Below are 11,665 nucleotides of genomic sequence, written 5' to 3' on the forward strand. Positions count from 1 at the left end.
TATATATATATATATATATGATTTAAATTAAAGTATTATATGTCAAAAATGTATTATCAAGTTAACAAGATCATCTAACTTCAAAATATATTATTTTAAAATGTTTAGAGTTTTTTTAACAAAATATCTCGTTAGATGACAAGAAAAATACAAAGTAAATATTGTGTGTACGGTAATATTAGTGAAATAAGACTTATTACTTGATTGAATTTCATCTAATTGAAATAAATATATACATTATTGCATTTACCTAATAAAATTTTGCATTGACCATCGTCATAGGTTTGTGAGAATAACATATATATGAAACATGTTTTACGAGTCACCTATGATTAGAAGGTAAACAAATACTATGCAGATATATTTACTAATTAGAAACTACATATACAACATATGTTGACTAGCTGAACCGATACATGTGACAAGTGAAACTATTGATACAGATGACAACTTTACAATATCTACAAAGACTCTACTAGAATCCATGACTGTACCACTATGAAATACACATAATAATGACTCAGCAAAGCCCTGAATCAACCTGGAGCTCACCAATAACCATTGAGTATCCATTTCTTCTATTCGGGAGATCTACTAGTTGGGTACATGTACCTGCAACATGAAATACAGCATCCCCAGTAAGGATCGTTACCACGAACGAAGGTACATAATATGTAAGGCATAACACAACCAAATGTAAAATGGGAGCTAAGTGAAACCACATACCAATATATAAGGATTAGATATCACCTTTGCTTGTACTTGTGGAATTGTGCATGTTATTTATTTACTTTTCTGTACTTTATAATCATATAATACATATGATACAAATGATCAGCTGATCAGCGGTATAAGACGATGGCCAATTCTAGGCATTTGTTTACCCCTGCTATGTTGTCCTCATAATTCCACAAATTAGGATTCACCATGTTAGGTTTTTTCCCCTGAGCTCTCACCCGCTTAAACCAATTGGGATCGGCCCATGCTAGGCTTTAACCCCTGAGCTACCACCCATGATATACAGATTGCCTAACTTAGATTCTTTAATATTTGAGATTTTTGTTCTGATGTTCATAACTCTTTTGAGATTGTTCTTTTGATGTTCATAACTTATTTGTGATTTTTTTTGGTGGTCATAATCCCTGTTTATATTTGGAACTATGGATCAGTACAAGAAGACATATGAATATGGACATACGACAATAATAATGACATAGGGAAGAAAATGCGACATGATCGTTTAATACTTAGGAGCTTATATGACTCAATATGTATTTTGACATCTCAAATTGAAGTAACACTCTCTAATACTGAATACTGAATATACTGTTAAATTGTCACTGCAGAGAGTCTGACTGATCTGTGGGAGCTACAAATAACCGATAATAAAACCATTTGAGCTAAATGTGGAGTCCAATGTATACGCCCCATCGAGAGGACCCAATATGCCCTGCCAAATGTATAAAGGCATGCTGGCGTGATCACTACATTGATTGACCACAGATGGAACTTACAACCTACTTGGCTAGTAGTTCTGGGACTATTGTGTACGCTAAACCCTAGTCCCACTCGGTATTATGCTACTCCCAATGAATTCTGTAAATTTACTGTTTATGTCTGAATTTCTGTAAATATTGGATAGCTCAAAATTGAACATGCAAACTGAGAAGGCAACAATTAATCTGGTAATTATGCATTTATAACTTAGTCATGTATATCTGAAGTGTCTGAAATATCTGACCTAGCATGTGTAATTTAAGAACTAAAGAAATACAAAACTAGGGTTCTGAAATTCATGCGATAATCTGAGTAATAACATGATAATCTGATTTGGAACATATATTTAATAAATTCATGAAGTTCTATCAAAGTTCTACAAACCCTAGGTTTAATCATGATAATAGAATCAATAATCTGACTGAAAACTAAGGACCCAATGGGTGAAAGGAACCCGCTAGTGAAATCCCAGATACGTGGCGATGAAATTCACGGAAAGATACTTAGGTTTCGGGGCTGGAACTGCTGTAACTTGTTGCGTTCTTGAACTAGGGTTGTTGAGATTTTTCTCCTTCCTCGCTTCTATTTTTCTAACTTTTAATTTAATTATTTTACTTAGATATGTTTTAATTATGTTTCTAAGCTTAAATTGACTAAAATATGATGATTTAGGGTCAAAACGACATAACTTAGGGTTTAAAAGGAGTGGAAGAGTTTGATACATCCTCCTAAGAAGATGTTCTTAGAAATATTATAGCTCATATATGAAACTAGGTAGGCCATAAGTTTTTTAAGCGTATGAATTACCATACTACATCTTTCTCAATTGAACAAACATGATACGAATGGTAAAAATGCAACCTAAAATTCATATAACATATTACCTTTACATACCTTGTGGAGTGGGTCCGTCGAATAAAAAGAGCTCAATGTAGTCTCAATTTTGATAACTTTAGATCCTTTTGTTGTAGGTTGTAGGTTGACATTTTAGCGACTGTTAACCTTAACCATCGTAAGCATATTATCAATAGCATGATCAGGTGCAAGTGGAAATTTATTTCTTAACTTCGCTCTATCACACGATCTTTATTATGAAGGAATGTAACATTTCATAAATGTCCAAGCATCCCCCTAATTATAAATGTGGCGCGCAACACATTCATAAGTAAGGCTCAACTAGACACGAGTTTGTAGGGTTCTTAGGACAAGCTTCTCTAATACAAATTTTCTCACCCCCAACCCTAGGTGAGGCGGAGAAGTACTATATGAATGCATACTTTACGAGTCACCTATGATGAGGAGGTAAACTACTACTATGTAGATATATTTACTAATGAGAAACTTCATATACAACACATGTTGACTAGCTGAACGAATCCATGTGACAAGTGAACCTATGAATACCGATAATTTCTCTACAATGTCTACAAAGCCTCGAATGGGATCCATGACTGAACCAGTATGAAATACACATAATAAAGACTCGGCAAAGCCCCGAATCAACCTGGAGTTTACCAACAACCGTTGAGTATCAAGTGATTCTATTGGAGAGATCTACTAGTTGAGTATATTTACCTGCAGCATGAAATGAAGCATCCCCAATAAGGAACGTTAGTATGAAAGAATTACGGAATATGTAAGGCATAACAAAACCATATGTAAAATGACAGCTAAGTGAAACAAAATATCAATATATAAGGACTAGATACCACGTATTCTTGTACTTGTGGAATCGTGCATGTTACATTATTTTCTTTACATTTCTATACTTTATATTTATATAAGACATGATACAAATGACCAGCTGATCTGCGGCAAAAGAGGATGACCCATGCAAGGAATTTTTACCCCTAGGATGTTGTCCTCATATTTCCACAAATTTGGATCCTCCCATGCTCCCTAGCAGCCACTCATAATTATACAGATTGCTTCATTTAGATTCTTTAACATTCGAGATTGTTTTTTTGATCTTCATAACTCTTTTGAGATTGTTTTTTTGATCTTCATAACTTTTATGTGATTGTTCTTTTGACGTTTATAACTAATTTGTGATTTTTGTTTTTGTGATTGTAATCCTAGTTTAGATTTCGAACTATGTACCCGTAGTAAAAGACATTAATATGGACATACGACAATAACAATCACATAGGAAGCAAATGTGACATGAATGTGTAATACTTACAAGCTTATATGACTTAGTAAGCATTTTGACATCTCATATTGAAGCTCATATCAAGTGAAGAGATTTAACAATAAGCCAAGAGTTTTGAACTCTATATGGTAACCAAATACTCACTAACTAATATCAAATACAAGGTAAACATGAAAGTAGATTCAATGGAGAACTTGGAAAGATTCGACTTAAGGACCGATACATATTGCAAGGAAGTACAAGTATATGTACAATAGAGCAAGTAGTGATCCTGTGAGGTAAAGTATAACACAATGGGCGTAATAACCAAGAAAGGGAATATATGAACATGTGATAAGATGACATATCTATAAATAATTGAAGCAAGTTGGCAATATATAGGCAGATTGTACAGCCTGTAATCTAGGATAATTTTAATTAATATAAGGGAAATCTGTGTCAGGGGTACTTTGACGATGGAACAAGATTAAACATATAATTGGTAAAGTAAGCACATACATTTAGTAACAAAATCATATTAGAATACTCACTTCAATTCTCTAGGGAGTAGGAACTGCAACTATGGATCAACCACTAAGCAGGACACTTAGAAAGCTTACTTTTTGTAATGCAAGTGTTGGGTTCATGCTAAAGAAAAAATAAAACGAATAGTATTACGTGCCTCAATTTCCTATTCGTATAGATTACAAAGTGTCAACCTATCATTTAACGTCATTATCTTCATCTAAAAGGATAATATTAGAAACTTACCAACCAACTCGGGATATTTTATCTCATCAAAACAATAGCCAACCCTTAATCTTTCTAATTGATTGTTTGCTTTCAAAAATTCTGTCCGTTATAGTTATTTACACGAAACAACATTCTCAGGAAACATGAAGTGAGTTTAGCAAAACATTAATTTAATGGTGCATCACCATAGCTTATAAATCTAACCTTACAACTTCCCACAATCATTCTCTAAGTACTCTATGACCTCCCATAATCAAATCAATACAATAACAGTCCTCAACACTAAATAATAATCAAAAGACATGAATTTAAGGTTTTAAATAACGTTCCCATGAGTTGAAATAAACAAGTATATCTGAAATTCTCAAGTAAACTAATAATTAAAGGTTATGGCAGCGCCCTTACCATGACTATCTATTTCTGTTATTCTCCTTCAATTACTGTTTTTAGTAACCTTCTATTATTCTTTGAAAGAGAGTGGCAGAACCTTGGCTTCCAACACATATAGCTACCTCTAGTTCACTCCCTTTGAAAAACTTTCCAATATACTTGAAACAATAGAGGAGCGAAGCTGATCATGTGGCTGCTTTGGAAGAAACTAGGTGAAAATAGTTAGAACCCTTAATGGGAAAATAGGGTGGTTGCTTCATCTTGACAGAGAGAAATATATGAACTTAAGAGCTTAAAATTTGGACAAGAGAAAAATAAGATACTTTTATAAGATTTTTGACCTTAATAGGTTTATCTTTTTCCACCTTTCTTATACTTCATTTTCAGCGAACACGTTTATGTAGGTGATGCACCTACTTCTCCATTCAAATTGTTTCTCGTGGGTTTGAAAATATTTAGCCTTGGATTTCTATTTTTCCCTTATTTTTTTATTCAACTTGGACCAGATATAGGTGGTGTACTTGGCCCAATGACATGGTCAAATGAGTCTTAGTAGGTGATGAACCTACTTCGTCCTTTAACATGTCAATAAGTCAATCTAGGTGATGCACCTACTTGTCACCTACTAGCTTAGTGAAGTCAAGCAAGAACCTCAATATTTTATTGCATTTCTAGACAAGAATACATTTAACTTAACATAAAACTTATATACACTATGTCAATTTCAACTCTATACTCTAATACCACCTTATGATTTCAAGTTTAAATACTTCCGTCGGTGTCAACTTAAATGTGTACCATAAAAATCTATGGGAAGTTCACCTTAAACCTATTCTATTGTCACTAGTCATAGGATACCGAGTTCATAATTCTTCCACAAGGAAATTTATAAGCATCAGATAAATAGAACAAGTACACGTAGAATACAGATTGCTACACTTAAAATCATTACTAATCATTCAAGGGTATTGTAAGCTTCACTACTAGTGGATTATTATAATTGGAGCATCATGATTTGAGAACTAGGGTCATGACAAATAATTTGCTTAAAATAATAAAATTTGTCTTTTTATTTTTCAATTATGTGTAAACACATTATTTTGATTAGTATTGGTACAATTATGGAATATTTATTTACCTTCAAACTAATTTAGGAAAATATTTCTCTTAGGTCAAGTAATAGATTGTTGTATATCATATATTAATAAAAACTAAAATAGGTAAGATTTAATTTTTGAAATATTTGAAATTAGTATGAAATTTATACTAAATATAATTTATTCCGAAATTGGAAAAAATGATAATGTAATTCCATAAGAAACCTATTTTCTATAAACTTATGACCAGATCCAAAAACAACATAATGTTCAAAATAATTTACTCTCATTTAAATTTATTCCAAAATAATTAGTGTTTATATTAAGAAATTTTGTTTGCACGTTTTTCCAAGAAAACATCTTGCACTTTAAAACTTAAATAAATTGCTTTATGTATTGAATATATTTTCACTCTCAGATTTTCAGGATGAATAAACCATACATCTATAACTGAATATGAATTTTAACATTGCAGAAAATTATCAAGAACACCTATAAAATAAACATTTTGAAATAATAAGGTGAAGTAAAATATACATTATTATTTTTTTATGTAGTAAGTTAAAAATTTCATATCTTCTGGGTTAATTTGATTGTTTATAATAATTTTTGTAATCCAACAATTTTTAATAGTATCACCACGTGTGTTCATTGGTTAAATTTTTCTCATTTTGTTGTTTATGTCAACACATTTTTCCACACGTAACTCTATTGCAAACAATTAATGTATTCACAAATATATTTTCTTGTTTACTAAACATTTGAAACATATAAATATTCAAAAAAGACTAAGGGCCTTGTAACAGGTTGGTGCATATCAAGTACTAGTTTTTGGGGATGTTCGTTTCACATTTAACCTTAATAATTCACAAAATTTCTACAAGCATAAGTGTCAATACCTAGGGGTACCCTCTAGATGTAACATAACACATAGAACTCCAATGAATTCCATTCAAGACATTTGGATCTCATTACATGAGAAATTGAACAATAAGAGTGAGATAAGATTTCAAAGTCCAAACATTTTATTAATGAAAAACAGAATTCTAGTGATCTTATCTTGTCATAACCATCTAATCTAATAGAATAAAATTTAGTCTAGCCAATACGTCATGTCCCAAAGAGAAATACATGAAATAAACTTAATATAATGAAACTTTGTCCTCGAAGCATTAAACTCAGCAAAGCTTAGAAATCCCATAAATTAAACACTTATCTAAGAAACATATGACAATGACAGGTTGGGATATTCGGGGAGTATGTAGGCAAGAGTATTCATTAGAACAATTCAAAGTACAAACAATTATATCCGTGCAAAAGAATATTTAAAACGTGCTAAAAGGAACATTTCATTTCATGACATGCAATTGAGCAAACTAAAACATAATATAAGAGGGTTCGAATACACACTTCATAAAACATGGCCAGTGAAAGCTCATATCATCTTTAAAACTTTTGAACTCATGTGTGATACTTGTTGAAGTAACATTTGTTCATCATAAATGTGGGGAATTAGCCTTAACCGACACAGAGACAATGTGGGTAACATGATACCTTAGTGTCTCCCACACCCAAAAGGGTTGTCGTGCTTGCCCAAGTAGAACCATGAAGTTCTAGATTAATTGGATAAAGTACACATAAAATCCATGGGTGCACATAGCTACTATATAAGGAGATCGTTAGTAGGAACCTATCCTCTACTTGAAAGAGCTTTTATCTCAATAGACTGCTTCTAGAAACCTAACCTTTTCCACGGGGGAGCTTCCATTTTACATAAATATCCACATGGTAATAATTATAAATACCACGTCATAGTTATTAAGTCTTGACTTATCTTATCATAGGTAACTCCTTATACCATACGTGAGATCACCTTGGCCATCCATGATGCATTCCTAATAGTTTTTAGCTTTTGATTCAATTAGGTGAGAAAACCTTTAAATCTAAGAACCCTTATTATGTGAGGAGACCTTCTAGATAATGCTTATATGTATTTATGAGAATATCATGGAATAACACATAACAACATCATCATGGGTATTTTACTCTCCAAGAACCCTTAAAACAATGACATAGACTCCATAAGAACATGCAATACTCCATATTTTACCTCTTGAGGATCAAAACCTAGTTTCAATCATCATTACTTAGAAAACATAGGTTAGATATGGATTTCATGATAACATCATGTAAATCTAGCAATATATGCTTAATTTAATAAAAATCTCACATTACATGATTCATTACTTGAAAACATGAGAGTTTAAATTACTTAATGGGAATATAATCATAAAATCATATAAATTGATCAAATCATACTTAAATTGAACATAATTAAATCATTTAAATAAACATTGAAGAGAACCCATGATAATTGAAGAAAACCCCAATAAATTAGAAATTCTTACATTTTGAAATTGGAGAATTTGAGAACTCCAACGATGAAAATTATCTTAACTTACTATCAAATCCCAAAACAATTGAAGTATGGAAGATTGATCTTGAACCCTAGATTGAATCTCCTCCTCGTTCTTCTTCTACTTCAAGATTCTAGAGAGAGAATTATTTGAGAAAAAGAACTTTTGGGATTTCTTTTGGGTTTTGGAAATAATGTCTTGATCATATGAGTGATGGGGTTAAAATAACTTATATAGGGGTCATAGACTTAGGGAAAATGACATGGATTTTATCTAATTGAAACAAGAAAAGATCAACTAAACCTTAACTTACAGTACGCTACACATGACCATGTAAGGTTCCAAGAATCTTAATCCCTACCACGAGCCAAGTTTCTCTCGTTAGTTCTTGGATGAGTGGTTACGGTTCCACCCCTTTCTCCCCCTACGACTAGCTTAGTATCATGACCCTTCCCATGGTCGTGTAAGCTTACACGAGCCATCTTTAGGGAGGGTCCTTGTTTGGTGCAGTCTAGCCTAGCTACGACCTAGCCCTCCACGAACCTCTCCATGAATTATGGTCCTTACCAAAAATATTCATGCTGGTCGTGTGAGGTGAGGTAGTGCTTGGTCCTCCCTTTTTGGTTGTTGCCCTCTCAATTAGTCCTAGTTTAGCCTTCTAGATTCTGAGGTGTTTCATTATCTCCTTCTTGGGAAAACATGTCCTTTGTTGAGATTCTAGATCTTTCTAATGGAAACAACTCAAGAATAGAAACCCTTCATGCATGAAACAAATCAAAATTCACACAACCAAGGAGGAAACATTAACTCCAAGCTAAACATACTCAATGTATAATAAGGAAAGTAGGAGCTACACCTAACAAAAGAGGGGCTTCCTTCTCAAAGCTAAAAGCATGTTCAACACATTACATGGAGCGTATATGCAATTCATACTCAAAAGCATAGCTAAAGCATGTTCATCATATCATCTCCTGGAGTCTATAGGAAACTTACACTCAATGCACAACATGATGAGGATAATCACTCATGTAAATTCATTTTCTTCAAAACAAAAAATTTTCATGAACAAGCATAACATAAGGAAATAATAGAATCACATAAAACACATGACTTTAAAACATAGGACAAGATAGAGGAACTCATTACCTCAATATAGAGTCATAGTAGAAGGAAAAAGTATGGAAATCGGGACATCATATCGTCTTTGTCCTCAAAGTAGCACCCTGTAGGATATGATTTTCTCTATAGCGCTTTGGCACACGCAACTTCTTGTTTCTTAACTTTTAAACTTGTCTCTCAAAAATCTCAACCAGAACTTCCTCACGCAAAAGGTTTTTCGTTACCTTCAACTCATATCTTTGAGCTGGTTGTCGTAGTATTTGCTTCGAAGATATGATGTCATTATTTGTATAGTGTTCATGTAGATGTATTCATAGATCATAAGTCTTCGGTATGCACTTACTCTGAAAGAGTTCAATGTCAAACAAATGAGGTGGTTAGTTTTACTCAAGGATTACATAAGTATTCTATATCACCCAGTTAAGGCTAATATTGTTTCTGATGCCTTGAGAAGGTTGTCTATGGCTAGTACCACCCACTTTGAGATATATAAGAAAGAACTAGCAAAGGTTGCGCACAGGCTTTCACACTTGGGAGTTCATTTATTGGATTCCACAAATAGAAGAGGAGTGGAGATGAATGGGGATAGATCTTCACTAGTGTTTGAAGTAAAAGATAAGTAGGATCATGACCTAATTTCTTAGTAATTAAAGATAAATGTCCATAAGAAAACAAGAGTGGTGAAGTGAAAGAGTGCATCATAAAAGAAGTTCATAACTCCAGATATTTCATTCACCCGGGTTGGACAAGGATGTATCACGATTTGATAGAAGTATTGATTGAGTAATATGAAGGGAATTTTAGAATTTGTATCTAAGTGTACAAATTTCCAATAACTTAAAGTAGAGCACCAAAGGCCTAGTGGTATAGCCTAGAATATGGAACTTACGGAATGGAATTGGGAGATGATTAATATTGCTTTCATCCTAGGTTTACCAAAGTCTTGCAGGAAACATGATTCAATTTGGGTGATTCTTGATAGAATGAAAAAATTAACCCATTTTTTTGCCGGTAAAGACTACCCATTCACCAGAGGACTATGTCAAGTTTTATCTTCAAGAAGTTGTGAGACTTCATGAAGCTTTTCTCACCATTATTTAAGACAAAGCAAAATTTACTACAAAATTTTGGAAGTTACTCCAAAAAGTCTTGGGTTCAAAGGTTAACTTTTGTACGGACTTTCATCCTTAGACAAATGGTCAAGTAGAGGCACACTATTCCGACCTTAGAGGATATGTCGATGGATTGTGTGATTTTTTTCAAAGGTAATTGTGATGATCACCTAACTCTTATTGAATTGCTTACAACAATAGTTACCACTCTAGAATATAAATTGTTTCTAATGAAGATCTTTATGGGAGAAGATACAGATCTCGCATTAGATGGTTTGAAGTTGATGAAGCAGGGTTGGTAGGACCACATTTAGATCATCAAGATATGGAGATGCTGAAAGTGATTCAAGAGAGTTTTAAAATGACATAGAGTCCAATCCTACACCTATGTAAGAATAATGGAGTTATACTTTGACGCAGATGATTGGGTATATTTGAAAGTTTCACCTGTAACGCCCTAAAACGAACTAAGGTGAAGTAGAGACTCATGAGTGTTTATTGAGTTAATTTTAAGTTAAAATCAGTTATATTAGTGTTCTTAGGCAGTGTGTGACGTTTTGTTAAGTTTGGAGGTCAAACGTCCAAGAACGTCCATGACGTTCGGAAGTTATGCCTTATATAGCGCTTGCGTGTCTTGATGTGTTTGACTGAGTTTTACGTGTTCGTTATAATTGAAATTGATGTTGGATGTTCATAAGACCTAGATGAATTAGTTTAGGGGTTTAACATCCGGGCAAGACCCCACTTAGGACCCACAAGGGGCCCTTGAAAAGGGCCCAACGCTTGTACCCTAAACTGTCTATGCAGTCTCCACCAACGACACCAAACGACACCCAGTAGGTCAACCAATGGCCCGTCATCTTGGTCCATTGATTATACCTGCAATTAAGGTTTTACAGGCTCAAAGTGGAGCTAAGTATCAACCCACGAGACCCCACCAATGGTCTATTGATGAACAAACGGTCCGTTGGTTAGGTCTCGTCTGTGAGGCTTGCCAAAGCTGTAAAGGGGCTACCTTGGCTTGGTGTGTTTGGTAAATTCACCCCAAGAACTTTATGACCCTAGGACACTTAATTTAGGGTTTATTAGATATATTAAAGTTTTTCAAACACTATGACATCATTTTAGACTCCTCTTCCTAAAACCCAA

The sequence above is a fragment of the Solanum pennellii genome, chromosome 6 (genome assembly GCF_001406875.1).
Source record: "Solanum pennellii chromosome 6, SPENNV200".
Classification (NCBI taxonomy): Eukaryota; Viridiplantae; Streptophyta; class Magnoliopsida; order Solanales; family Solanaceae; genus Solanum; species Solanum pennellii.